The following is a 14,026-nucleotide window of genomic DNA, read 5'->3' on the forward strand; positions in this document are numbered from 1 at the left end:
CGTCCCTGGGTGGGCTTGAGCCACCAACCTTTCGATTAACAGCCGAACGCGCTAGCCAATTGCGCCACAGAGACAACCACAGCAAAATCACGCAAGACACTGCAAACCAGTGTTTCAATGAATTCGAGTCTCAGGTCGTGTGAGCTGGAGAATCCTGCCAGTCATCAGCTTTTCCAGATCGACGCTGCGGGATGGTATCTGTTTATCTCTGCCATCTGGTGGTACAAATCAAAATTTCTCCCCAGCACTTTTTCCGTCAGTCGGAGAACCATTTCACAAGGGGACAATGTCAAAACGGTTGCGGCAATTCAACAATTGTACGAAGCACAAAACAGAGCTCATTTAACAATGTCACACTGTTCTGCTGCGGAAATCTTTCCCCTGACAGACAAACTCTCCAGGCCACAGTTCCACCCTATCCCACACCTTGCCCCTTCGCCTTTCCCTCTGCCTCTGCACTCGCTTTATACCTGTTCAATCCCTAACCTTTATCCAGTTGTGAAGAAAGGCTACCCACCAGAAAGTCTAACACTGTTTGTCTTTCCAGATGTGCTGCCTGAGTTGCTGCGCATTTCCTGCATTTTCTCTTTTCATTTCAGATTTCCAGCATCCACCATTCGTTTGCTTTTGCACTCACAATGTTGACGGTTCGTCTCCAGGTAGCTACCGTTAGACCCGGTTTCCCAGGCAAAGAGGCTTTTATTGAGGATACTGCCACATGGCAAAAGGCCAATCTGCCCCCATGCCCTTTTAACCGACAGACTAAGCTTGGAATCTCCCACACCTGAGGGGCAGGTTCTGACACACAGTAAACTGCGACCTGGTAGGTGACTCAATCTGGGCTGGGTGGAGCATGACTTGATTGACAAGCCTCGTGCTAAATCAGAACTGGCCGGAGCCAGTGCTCCCCCTTTCGCGACTGGAATGGATATGTGCAGTCAGGATGGTGAACGTCTCTGGTTTTAAGATCTATCGTGCTCGACAGGTATTTAAAATGAACGGCGGGACTGAGTGAGATTGTGTGTGCGTGTCTGAACCGTGTTGTGGGGCTGTGTAAGTTTGTGTATGTCTCTGAACCGTGCTGTGGGACCGTGTGAGTTTGTGTGTGGCTTTGCAGCGTGTTGTGGGACGCTGTGAGTTTAATGTGTCTCTGAACGGTGTTCTAGGACTGTGTGAGTTTGTCTGCGGGTTTCTGAACCGTTTTGTCGGACTGTGTGAGTTTGTGTGCGTGTTTCGGAACCGTGTTGTGGCATTGTGTGAGTTTATGTGTACTTTCTGCTTATTTATTGCTCTCTTACTTTGCTTTGACACATAGAAAAATGTATACACAACACAGATACACACAAATACATTGAGAAGTAACACACGCACACACACACACACATTTATTCAGAATGAGCACACTGATACACCCATAATACTCAAGTGCACAACATTTATATAGTTAGAACCTGATATATATTATCAAAATAAAAGGAGATTTACAACTGACACACTCACAATGCATCGCCCTCAGAACATCAAGACTCACAGTTTCGATAGAACCATGACAGCCACAGACACACACACACGCTTTATATTGCCATATGGTCCAGTTTGAAGTTTTAAGAAAAGTCTGTACAACAAAAATTGAAAGTTTTCACAAGTTGCCCGTCCTGTTGAGTATTTGCAGCGATTTCCCACTCTCAGAGCAGTGATTCTGAGTCACGATGTGTGGAATTGGATTTGAAAACTGAAGAAAATTCAGTGCTTGGTGCTCAGCTGTCACGAGTAATTCCACACCTGCTTTGATCAGCTGTTAGCAGTGGACTGCAACAATGTCAGCCAGGGACTTTTAGTGTACATCAATATAAGTGAACTTATTTGATGCAGGTAAAATATCATTAAAATGGTCCACCGCATTCACTTGTTTTCCCTAATCCCAGCGGTGGAACAGTCCCAGATTGTGCAGCCATTGAATGAATTTGCATTGCTTTTTTCGAAGCCCGACCGACCTTAATATCTGGGTTCGACGTCTGTGCATGGTTTTTGCTCATTTCATTGAAAATTGCTTATCATGAATGCATGGAAACAGTCAGGTAATGGATCAGAGCAGCGTTGTTAAATAATCAGGAAAAGAAGACACCAATGCAAACACAGAGAGTAGAACAAGCACGTCCAGGGGCGCTAAGTAAAACGCTCAATAATGGCCGACGTCCCTGGGTGGTCTTGAACCACCAACCTTTCGGTTAAAAGCCAAACGCGCTAGCCAATTGCGCCACAGATACAACCACAGCAAAATTACGCAAGACACTGCAAACCAGTGTTTCAATGAATTCGAGTCTCAGGTCGTGTGAGCTGGAGAATCCTGCCAGTCATCAGCTTTTCCAGATCGACACTGCGGGATGGTATCTGTTTATCTCTGCCATCTGGTGGTACAAATCAAAATTTCTCCCCAGCACTTTTTCCGTCAGTCGGAGAACCATTTCACAAGGGGACAATGTCAAAACGGTTGCGGCAATTCAACAATTGTACGAAGCACAAAACAGAGCTCATTTAACAATGTCACTCTGTTCTGCTGCGGAAATCTTTCCCCTGACAGACAAACTCTCCAGGCCACAGTTCAACCCTATCCCAGACCTTGCCCCTTCGCCTTTCCCTCTGCCTCTGCACTCGCTTTATACCTGTTCAATCTCTAACCTTTATCCAGTTGTGAAGAAAGGCTACCCACCAGAAAGTCTAACACTGTTTGTCTTTCCAGATGTGCTGCCTGAGTTGCTGCGCATTTCCTGCATTTTCTCTTTTCATTTCAGATTTCCAGCATCCACCATTCGTTTGCTTTTGCACTCACAATGTTGACGGTTCGTCTCCAGGTAGCTACCGTTAGACCCGGTTTCCCAGGCAAAGAGGCTTTTTTTGAGGATACTGCCACATGGCAAAAGGCCAATCTGGCCCCATGCCCTTTTAACTGACAGACTAAGCTTGGAATCTCCCACACCTGAGGGGCAGGTTCTGACACACAGTAAACTGCGACCTGGTCGGTGCCTCAATCTGGGCTGGGTGGAGCATGACTTGATTGACAAGCCTCGTGCTGTATCAGAACTGGCCGGAGCCAGTGCTCCCCCTTTCGCTACTGGAATGGATATGTGCAGTCAGGATGGTGAACGTCTCTGGTTTTAAGATCTATCGTGCTCGACAGGTATTTTAAATGAACGGCGGGACTGAGTCAGATTGTGTGTGCGTGTCTGAACCGTGTTGTGGGACTGTGTAAGTTTGTGTATGTCTCTGAACCGTGCTGTGGGACCGTGTGATTTGTGTGTGGCTTTGCAGCGTGTTGTGGGACGGTGTGAGTTTAATGTGTCTCTGAACGGTGTTCTAGGACTGTGTGAGTTTGTCTGCGGGTTTCTGAACCGTTTTGTCGGACTGTGTGAGTTTGTGTGCTTGTTTCTGAACCGTGTTGTGGCATTGTGTAAGTTTATGTGTACTTTCTGCTTATTTATTGCTCTCTTACTTTGCTTTGACACATAGAAAAATGTATACACAACACAGATACACACAAATACATTGAGAAGTAACACACGCACACACAAACACACATTTATTCAGAATGAGCACACTGATACACCCATAATACTCAAGTGCACAATATTTATATATTTAGAACCTGATATATATTATCAAAATAAAAGGAGATTTACAACTGACACACTCACAATGCATCGCCCTCATAACATCAAGACTCTCAGTTTCGATAGAACCATCACAGCCACAGCCACAGACACACACACACGCTTTATATTGCCATATGGTCCAGTTTGAAGTTTCAAGAAAAGTCTGTACAACAAAAATTGAAAGAGTTTTCACAAGTTGCCCGTCCTGTTGAGTATTTGCAGCGATTTCCCACTCTCACAGCAGTGATTCTGAGTCACGATGTGTGGAATTGGATTTGAAAACTGAAGAAAATTCAGCGCTTGGTGCTCAGCTGTCACGAGCAATTCCACACCTGCTTTGATCAGCTGTCAGCAGTGGACTGGAACAATGTCAGCCAGGGACTTTTAGTGTACATCAATAAAAGTGAACTTATTTGATGCAGGTAAAATATCATTAAAATGGTCCACCGCATTCAACTTGTTTTCCCTAATCCCAGCGGTGGAACAGTCCCAGATTGTGCAGCCATTGAATGAATTTGCATTGCTTTTTTCGTAGCCCGACCGTCCTTAATATATGGGTTCGACGTCTGTGCATGGTTTTTGCTCATTTCATTGAAAATTGCTTATCATGAATGCATGGAAACAGTCAGGTAATGGATCAGAGCAGCGTTGTTAAATAATCAGGAAAAGAAGACACCAATGCAAACACAGAGAGTAGAACAAGCACGTCCAGGGGCGCTAAGTAAAACGCTCAATAATGGCCGACGACCCAGGGTGGGCTTGAAATACCAACCCTTCGGTTAACAGCCGAATGCGCTAGCCAATTGCGCCACAGAGACGACCACAGCAAAATCACCCAAGACACTGCAAACCAGTGTTGCAATGAATTCGAGTCTCAGGTCGTGTGAGCTGGAGAATCCTGCCAGTCATCAGCTTTTCCAGATCGACTCTGCGGGATGGTATCTGTTTATCTCTGCCATCTGGTGGTACAAATCAAAATTTCTCCCCAGCACATTTTCCGTCAGTCGGAGAACCATTTCACAAGGGGACAATGTCAAAACGGTTGCGGCAATTCAACAATTGTACGAAGCACAAAACAGAGCTCATTTAACAATGTCACACTGTTCTGTTGGGGAAATCTTTCCCCTGACAGACAAACTCTCCAGGCCACAGTTCCACCCTATCCCAGACCTTGCCCCTTCGCCTTTCCCTCTGCCTCTGCACTCGCTTTATACCTGTTCAATCTCTAACCTTTATCCAGTTGTGAAGAAAGGCTACCCACCAGAAAGTCTAACACTGTTTGTCTTTCCAGATGTGCTGCCTGAGTTGCTGCGCATTTCCTGCATTTTCTCTTTTCATTTCAGATTTCCAGCATCCAGCATTCGTTTGCTTTTGCACTCACAATGTTGACGGTTCGTCTCCAGGTAGCTACCGTTAGACCCGGTTTCCCAGGCAAAGAGGCTTTTTTTGAGGATACTGCCACATGGCAAAAGGCCAATCTGCCCCCATGCCCTTTTAACCGACAGACTAAGCTTGGAATCTCCCACACCTGAGGGGCAGGTTCTGACACACAGTAAACTGCGACCTGGTAGGTGACTCAATCTGGGCTGGGTGGAGCATGTCTTGATTGACAAGCCTCGTGCTATATCAGAACTGGCCGGAGCCAGTGCTCCCCCTTTCGCTACTGGAATGGATATGTGCAGTCAGGATGGTGAACGTCTCTGGTTTTAAGATCTATCGTGCTCGACAGGTATTTTAAATGAACGGCGGGACTGAGTGAGATTGTGTGTGCGTATCTGAACCGTGTTGTGGGACTGTGTAAGTTTGTGTATGTCTCTGAACCGTGCTGTGGGACCGTGTGAGTTTGTGTGTGGCTTTGCAGCGTGTTGTGGGACGGTGTGAGTTTAATATGTCTCTGAACGGTGTTCTAGGACTGTGTGAGTTTGTCTGCGGGTTTCTGAACCGTTTTGTCGGACTGTGTGAGTTTGTGTGCATGTTTCTGAACCGTGTTGTGGCATTGTGTGAGTTTATGTGTACTTTCTGCTTATTTATTGCGCTCTTACTTTGCTTTGACACATAGAAAAATGTATACACAACACAGATACACAAAAATACATTGAGAAGTAAGACACGCACACACACACACACATTTATTCAGAATGAGCACACTGATACACCCATAATACTCAAGTGCACAATATTTATATATTTAGAACCTGATATATATTATCAAAATAAAAGGAGATTTACAACTGACACACTCACAATGCATCGCCCTCATAACATCAAGACTCTCAGTATCGATAGAACCATCACAGCCACAGCCACAGACACACACACACGCTTTATATTGCCATATGGTCCAGTTTGAAGTTTTAAGAAAAGTCTGGACAACAAAAATTGAAAGAGTTTTCACAAGTTGCCCGTCCTGTTGAGTATTTGCAGCGATTTCCCACTCTCACAGCAGTGATTCTGAGTCACGAAGTGTGGAATTGGATTTGAAAACTGAAGAAAATTCAGCGCTTGGTGCTCAGCTGTCACGAGCAATTCCACACCTGCTTTGATCAGCTGTTAGCAGTGGACTGGAACAATGTCAGCCAGGGACTTTTAGTGTACATCAATAAAAGTGAACTTATTTGATGCAGGTAAAATATCATTAAAATGGTCCCCCGCATTCAACTTGTTTTCCCTAATCCCAGCGGTGGAACAGTCCCAGATTGTGCAGCCATTGAATGAATTTGCATTGCTTTTTTCGAAGCCCGACCGACCTTAATATATGGGATCGACGTCTGTGCATAGTTTTTGCTCATTTCATTGAAAATTGCGAATCATGAATGCATGGAAACAGTCAGGAAATGGATCAGAGCAGCGTTGTTAAATAATCAGGAAAAGCAGACACCAATGCAAACACAGAAAGTAGAACAAGCACGTCCAGGGGCGCTAAGTGAAACGCTCAATAAGGGCCGACGTCCCTGGGTGGGTTTGAACCACCAACCTTTCGGTTAACAGCCGAACGCGCTAGCCAATTGCGCCACAGAGACTACCGCAGCAAAATCACGCAAGACACTGCAAACCAGTGTTTCAATGAATTCGAGTCTCAGGTCGTGTGAGCTGGAGAATCCTCCAGTCATCAGCTTTTCCAGATCGACGCTGCGGGATGGTATCTGTTTATCTCTGCCATCTGGTGGTACAAATCAAAATTTCTCCCCAGCACTTTTTCCGTCAGTCGGAGAACCATTTCACAAGGGGACAATGTCAAAACGGTTGCGGCAATTCAACAATTGTACGAAGCACAAAACAGAGCTCATTTAACAATGTCACACTGTTCTGCTGCGGAAATCTTTCCCCTGACAGACAAACTCTCCGGGCCACAGTTCCACCCTGTCCCAGACCTTGCCCCTTCGCCTTTCCCTCTGCCTCTGCACTCGCTTTATACCTGTTCAATCTCTAACCTTTATCCAGTTGTGAAGAAAGGCTACCCACCAGAAAGTCTAACACTGTTTGTCTTTCCAGATGTGCTGCCTGAGTTGCTGCGCATTTCCTGCATTTTCTCTTTTCATTTCAGATTTCCAGCATCCACCATTCGTTTGCTTTTGCACTCACAATGTTGACGGTTCGTCTCCAGGTAGCTACCGTTAGACCCGGTTTCCCAGGCAAAGAGGCTTTTATTGAGGATACTGCCACATGGCAAAAGGCCAATCTGCCCCCATGCCCTTTTAACCGACAGACTAAGCTTGGAATCTCCCACACCTGAGGGGCAGGTTCTGACACACAGTAAACTGCGACCTGGTAGGTGACTCAATCTGGGCTGGGTGGAGCATGACTTGATTGACAAGCCTCGTGCTATATCAGAACTGGCCGGAGCCAGTGCTCCCCCTTTCGCTACTGGAATGGATATGTGCAGTCAGGATGGTGAACGTCTCTGGTTTTAAGATCTATCGTGCTCGATAGGTATTTTAAATGAACGGCGGGACTGAGTGAGATTGTGTGTGCGTGTCTGAACCGTGTTGTGGGACTGTGTAAGTTTGTGTATGTCTCTGAACCGTGCTGTGGGACCGTGTGAGTTTGTGTGTGGCTTTGCAGCGTGTTGTGGGACGTTGTGAGTTTAATGTGTCTCTGAACGGTGTTCTAGGACTGTGTGAGTTTGTCTGCGGGTTTCTGAACCGTTTTGTCGGACTGTGTGAGTTTGTGTGCATGTTTCTGAACCGTGTTGTGGCATTGTGTGAGTTTATGTGTACTTTCTGCTTATTTATTGCTCTCTTACTTTGCTTTGACACATAGAAAAATGTATACACAACACAGATACACACAAATACATTGAGAAGTAACACACGCACGCACACACACACATTTATTCAGAATGAGCACACTGATACACCCATAATACTCAAGTGCACAATATTTATATATTTAGAACCTGATATATATTATCAAAATAAAAGGAGATTTACAACTGACACACTCACAATGCATCGCCCTCATAACATCAAGACTCTCAGTTTCGATAGAACCATGACAGCCACAGCCACAGACACACACACACGCTTTATATTGCCATATGGTCCAGTTTGAAGTTTTAAGAAAAGTCTGTACAACAAAAATTGGAAGGGTTTTCACAGGTTGCCCGTCCTGTTGAGTATTTGCAGCGATTTCCCACTCTCACAGCAGTGATTCTGAGTCACGATGTGTGGAATTGGATTTGAAAACTGAAGAAAATTCAGCGCTTGGTGCTCAGCTGTCACGAGTAATTCCACACCTGCTTTGATCAGCTGTTAGCAGTGGACTGCAACAATGTCAGCCAGGGACTTTTAGTGTACATCAATAAAAGTGAACTTATTTGATGCAGGTAAAATATCATTAAAATGGTCCACCGCATTCAACTTGTTTTCCCTAATCCCAGCGGTGGAACAGTCCCAGATTGTGCAGCCATTGAATGAATTTGCATTGCTTTTTTCGAAGCCCGACCGTCCTTAATATATGGGTTCGACGTCTGTGCATGGTTTTTGCTCATTTCATTGAAAATTGCTTATCATGAATGCATGGAAACAGTCAGGTAATGGATCAGAGCAGCGTTGTTAAATAATCAGGAAAAGAAGACACCAATGCAAACACAGAGAGTTGAACAAGCACGTGCAGGGGCGCTAATTAAAACACTGAATAATGGCCGACGTCCCTGGGTGGGTTTGAACCACCAACCTTTCAGTTAACAGCCGAACGCGCTAGCCAATTGCGCCACAGAGACGACCACAGCAAAATCACGCAAGACACTGCAAACCAGTGTTTCAATGAATTCGAGTCTCAGGTCGTGTGAGCTGGAGAATCCTCCAGTCATCAGCTTTTCCAGATCGACGCTGCGGGATGGTATCTGTTTATCTCTGCCATCTGGTGGTACAAATAAAAATTTCTCCCCAGCACTTTTTCCGTCAGTCGGAGAACCATTTCACAAGGGGACAATGTCAAAACGGTTGCGGCAATTCAACAATTGTACGAAGCACAAAACAGAGCTCATTTAACAATGTCACACTGTTCTGCTGCGGAAATCTTTCCCCTGACAGACAAACTCTCCAGGCCACAGTTCCACCCTATCCCACACCTTGCCCCTTCGCCTTTCCCTCTGCCTCTGCACTCGCTTTATACCTGTTCAATCTCTAACCTTTATCCAGTTGTGAAGAAAGGCTACCCACCAGAAAGTCTAACACTGTTTGTCTTTCCAGATGTGCTGCCTGAGTTGCTGCGCATTTCCTGCATTTTCTCTTTTCATTTCAGATTTCCAGCATCCACCATTCGTTTGCTTTTGCACTCACAATGTTGACAGTTCGTCTCCAGGTAGCTACCGTTAGACCCGGTTTCCCAGGCAAAGAGGCTTTTATTGAGGATACTGCCACATGGCAAAAGGCCAATCTGCCCCCATGCCCTTTTAAACGAAAGACTAAGCTTGGAATCTCCCACACCTGAGGGGCAGGTACTGACACACAGTAAACTGCGACCTGGTAGGTGACTCAATCTGGGCTGGGTGGAGCATGACTTGATTGACAAGCCTCGTGCTATATCAGAACTGGCCGGAGCCAGTGCTCCCCCTTTCGCTACTGGAATGGATATGTGCAGTCAGGATGGTGAACGTCTCTGGTTTTAAGATCTATCGTGCTCGACAGGTATTTTAAATGAACGGCGGGACTGAGTGAGATTGTGTGTGCGTGTCTGAACCGTGTTGTGGGACTGTGTAAGTTTGTGTATGTCTCTGAACCGTGCTGTGGGACCGTGTGAGTTTGTGTGTGGCTTTGCAGCGTGTTGTGGGACGCTGTGAGTTTAATGTGTCTCTGAACGGTGTTCTTGGACTGTGTGAGTTTGTCTGCGGGTTTCTGAACCATTTTGTCGGACTGTGTGAGTTTGTGTGCATGTTTCTGAACCGTGTTGTGGCATTGTGTGAGTTTATGTGTACTTTCTGCTTATTTATTGCTCTCTTACTTTGCTTTGACACATAGAAAAATGTATACACAACACAGATACACACAAATACATTGAGAAGGAACACACGCACACACACACACACATTTATTCAGAATGAGCACACTGATACACCCATAATACTCAAGTGCACAATATTTATATATTTAGAACCTGATATATATTATCAAAATAAAAGGAGATTTACAACTGACACACTCACAATGCATCGCCCTCATAACATCAAGACTCTCAGTTTCGATAGAACCATCACAGCCACAGCCACAGACACACACACACGCTTTATATTGCCATATGGTCCAGTTTGAAGTTTTAAGAAAAGTCTGGACAACAAAAATTGAAAGAGTTTTCACAAGTTGCCCGTCCTGTTGAGTATTTGCAGCGATTTCCCACTCTCACAGCAGTGATTCTGAGTCACGATGTGTGGAATTGGATTTGAAAACTGAAGAAAATTCAGCGCTTGGTGCTCAGCGGTCACGAGCAATTCCACACCTGCTTTGATCAGCTGTCAGCAGTGGACTGGAACAATGTCAGCCAGGGACTTTTAGTGTACATCAATAAAAGTGAACTTATTTGATGCAGGTAAAATATCATTAAAATGGTCCCCCGCATTCAACTTGTTTTCCCTAATCCCAGCGGTGGAACAGTCCCAGATTGTGCAGCCATTGAATGAATTTGCATTGCTTTTTTCGAAGCCCGACCGTCCTTAATATATGGGTTCGACGTCTGTGCATGGTTTTTGCTCATTTCATTGAAAATTGCTTATCATGAATGCATGGAAACAGTCAGGTAATGGATCAGAGCAGCGTTGTTAAATAATCAGGAAAAGAAGACACCAATGCAAACACAGAGAGTAGAACAAGCACGTCCAGGGGCGCTAAGTAAAACGCTCAATAATGGCCGACGTCCCTGGGTGGGCTTGAACCACCAACCTTTCGGTTAACAGCCGAACGCGCTAGCCAATTGCGCCACAGAAACAACCACAGCAAAATCATGCAAGACACTGTAAACCAGTGTTTCAATGAATTCGAGTCTCAGGTCGTGTGAGCTGGAGAATCCTGCCAGTCATCAGCTTTTCCAGATCGACGCTGCGGGATGGTATCTGTTTATCTCTGCCATCTGGTGGTACAAATCAAAATTTCTCCCCAGCACTTTTTCCGTCAGTCGGAGAACCATTTCACAAGGGGACAATGTCAAAACGGTTGCGGCAATTCAACAATTGTACGAAGCACAAAACAGAGCTCATTTAACAATGTCACACTGTTCTGCTGCGGAAATCTTTCCCCTGACAGACAAACTCTCCAGGCCACAGTTCCACCCTATCCCAGACCTTGCCCCTTCGCCTTTCCCTCTGCCTCTGCACTCGCTTTATACCTGTTCAATCTCTAACCTTTATCCAGTTGTGAAGAAAGGCTACCCACCGGAACGTCTAACACCGTTTATCTTTCCAGATGTGCTGCCTGAGTTGCTGCGCTTTTCCTGCATTTTCTCTTTTCATTTCAGATTTCCAGCATCCAGCATTCGTTTGCTTTTGCACTCACAATGTTGACGGTTCGTCTCCAGGTAGCTACCGTTAGACCCGGTTTCCCAGGCAAAGAGGCTTTTTTTGAGGATACTGCCACATGGCAAAAGGCCAATCTGCCCCCATGCCCTTTTAACCGACAGACTAAGCTTGGAATCTCCCACACCTGAGGGGCAGGTTCTGACACACAGTAAACTGCGACCTGGTAGGTGACTCAATCTGGGCTGGGTGGAGCATGACTTGATTGACAAGCCTCGTGCTATATCAGAACTGGCCGGAGCCAGTGCTCCCCCTTTCGCTACTGGAATGGATATGTGCAGTCAGGATGGTGAACGTCTCTGGTTTTAAGATCTATCGTGCTCGACAGGTATTTTAAATGAACGGCGGGACTGAGTGAGATTGTGTGTGCGTGTCTGAACCGTGTTGTGGGACTGTGTAAGTTTGTGTATGTCTCTGAACCGTGCTGTGGGACCGTGTGAGTTTGTGTGTGGCTTTGCAGCATGTTGTGGGACGGTGTGAGTTTAATGTGTCTCTGAACGGTGTTCTAGGACTGTGTGAGTTTGTCTGCGGGTTTCTGAACCGTTTTGTCGGACTGTGTGAGTTTGTGTGCATGTTTCTGAACCGTGTTGTGGCATTGTGTGAGTTTATGTGTACTTTCTGCTTATTTATTGCTCTCTTACTTTGCTTTGACACATAGAAAAATGTATACACAACACAGATACACACAAATACATTGAGAAGTAAGACACGCACACACACACACACATTTATTCAGAATGAGCACACTGATACACCCATAATACTCAAGTGCACAATATTTATATATTTAGAACCTGATATATATTATCAAAATAAAAGGAGATTTACAACTGACACACTCACAATGCATCGCCCTCATAACATCAAGACTCTCAGTTTCGATAGAACCATCACAGCCACAGCCACAGACACACACACACGCTTTATATTGCCATATGGTCCAGTTTGAAGTTTTAAGAAAAGTCTGGACAACAAAAATTGAAAGAGTTTTCACAAGTTGCCCGTCCTGTTGAGTATTTGCAGCGATTTCCCACTCTCACAGCAGTGATTCTGAGTCACGATGTGTGGAATTGGATTTGAAAACTGAAGAAAATTCAGCGCTTGGTGCTCAGCTGTCACGAGCAATTCCACACCTGCTTTGATCAGCTGTTAGCAGTGGACTGGAACAATGTCAGCCAGGGACTTTTAGTGTACATCAATAAAAGTGAACTTATTTGATGCAGGTAAAATATCATTAAAATGGTCCACCGCATTCAACTTGTTTTCCCTAATCCCAGCGGTGGAACAGTCCCAGATTGTGCAGCCATTGATTGAATTTGCATTGCTTTTGTCGAAGCCCGACCGTCCTTAATATATGGGTTCGACGTCTGTGCATGGTTTTTGCTCATTTCATTGAAAATTGCTTATCATGAATGCATGGAAACAGTCAGGTAATGGATCAGAGCAGCGTTGTTAAATAATCAGGAAAAGAAGACACCAATGCAAACACAGAGAGTTGAACAAGCACGTCCAGGGGCGCTAAGTAAAACACTGAATAATGGTGGACGTCCCTGGGTGAGCTTGAACCACCAACCTTTCAGTTAACAGCCAAACGCGCTAGCCAATTGCGCCACAGAGACGACCGCAGCAAAACCACGCAAGACACTGCAAACCACTGTTTCAATGAATTCGAGTCTCAGGTCGTGTGAGCTGGAGAATCCTCCAGTCATCAGCTTTTCCAGATCGACGCTGCGGGATGGTATCTGTTTATCTCTGCCATCTGGTGGTACAAATAAAAATTTCTCCCCAGCACTTTTTCCGTCAGTCGGAGAACCATTTCACAAGGGGACAATGTCAAAACGGTTGCGGCAATTCAACAATTGTACGAAGCACAAAACAGAGCTCATTTAACAATGTCACACTGTTCTGCTGCGGAAATCTTTCCCCTGACAGACAAACTCTCCAGGCCACAGTTCCACCCTATCCCACACCTTGCCCCTTCGCCTTTCCCTCTGCCTCTGCACTCGCTTTACAACCTGTTCAATCTCTAACCTTTATCCAGTTGTGAAGAAAGGCTACCCACCAGAAAGTCTAACACTGTTTGTCTTTCCAGATGTGCTGCCTGAGTTGCTGCGCATTTCCTGCATTTTCTCTTTTCATTTCAGATTTCCAGCATCCACCATTCGTTTGCTTTTGCACTCACAATGTTGACGGTTCGTCTCCAGGTAGCTACCGTTAGACCCGGTTTCCCAGGCAAAGAGGCTTTTATTGAGGATACTGCCACATGGCAAAAGGCCAATCTGCCCCCATGCCCTTTTAACCGACAGACTAAGCTTGGAATCTCCCACACCTGAGGGGCAGGTTCTGACACACAGTAAACTGCGACCTGGTC

The 14,026-nt window shown here is 45.5% G+C and overlaps 6 non-coding genes across 6 annotated transcripts; all 6 read right to left on the reverse strand.

The window, feature by feature from the left end:
* trnan-guu (transfer RNA asparagine (anticodon GUU)) lies at positions 1-74 on the reverse strand. The gene has a single exon. It is a non-coding gene; the product is annotated as a tRNA-Asn (tRNA).
* A 2,119-nt stretch (positions 75-2,193) lies between these two features.
* trnak-uuu (transfer RNA lysine (anticodon UUU)) lies at positions 2,194-2,267 on the reverse strand. The gene has a single exon. It is a non-coding gene; the product is annotated as a tRNA-Lys (tRNA).
* Positions 2,268-6,596: 4,329 nt separating this feature from the next.
* On the reverse strand, positions 6,597-6,670 carry trnan-guu (transfer RNA asparagine (anticodon GUU)). Its single transcript has one exon. It is a non-coding gene; the product is annotated as a tRNA-Asn (tRNA).
* Positions 6,671-8,797: 2,127 nt separating this feature from the next.
* On the reverse strand, positions 8,798-8,871 carry trnan-guu (transfer RNA asparagine (anticodon GUU)). Its single transcript has one exon. It is a non-coding gene; the product is annotated as a tRNA-Asn (tRNA).
* A 2,127-nt stretch (positions 8,872-10,998) lies between these two features.
* On the reverse strand, positions 10,999-11,072 carry trnan-guu (transfer RNA asparagine (anticodon GUU)). Its single transcript has one exon. It is a non-coding gene; the product is annotated as a tRNA-Asn (tRNA).
* Positions 11,073-13,200: 2,128 nt separating this feature from the next.
* On the reverse strand, positions 13,201-13,274 carry trnan-guu (transfer RNA asparagine (anticodon GUU)). Its single transcript has one exon. It is a non-coding gene; the product is annotated as a tRNA-Asn (tRNA).
* Between the last annotated feature and the right edge of the window lie 752 nt (positions 13,275-14,026).

This window comes from Heterodontus francisci, chromosome 22 (assembly GCF_036365525.1).
Source record: "Heterodontus francisci isolate sHetFra1 chromosome 22, sHetFra1.hap1, whole genome shotgun sequence".
NCBI classification, from domain to species: Eukaryota; Metazoa; Chordata; class Chondrichthyes; order Heterodontiformes; family Heterodontidae; genus Heterodontus; species Heterodontus francisci.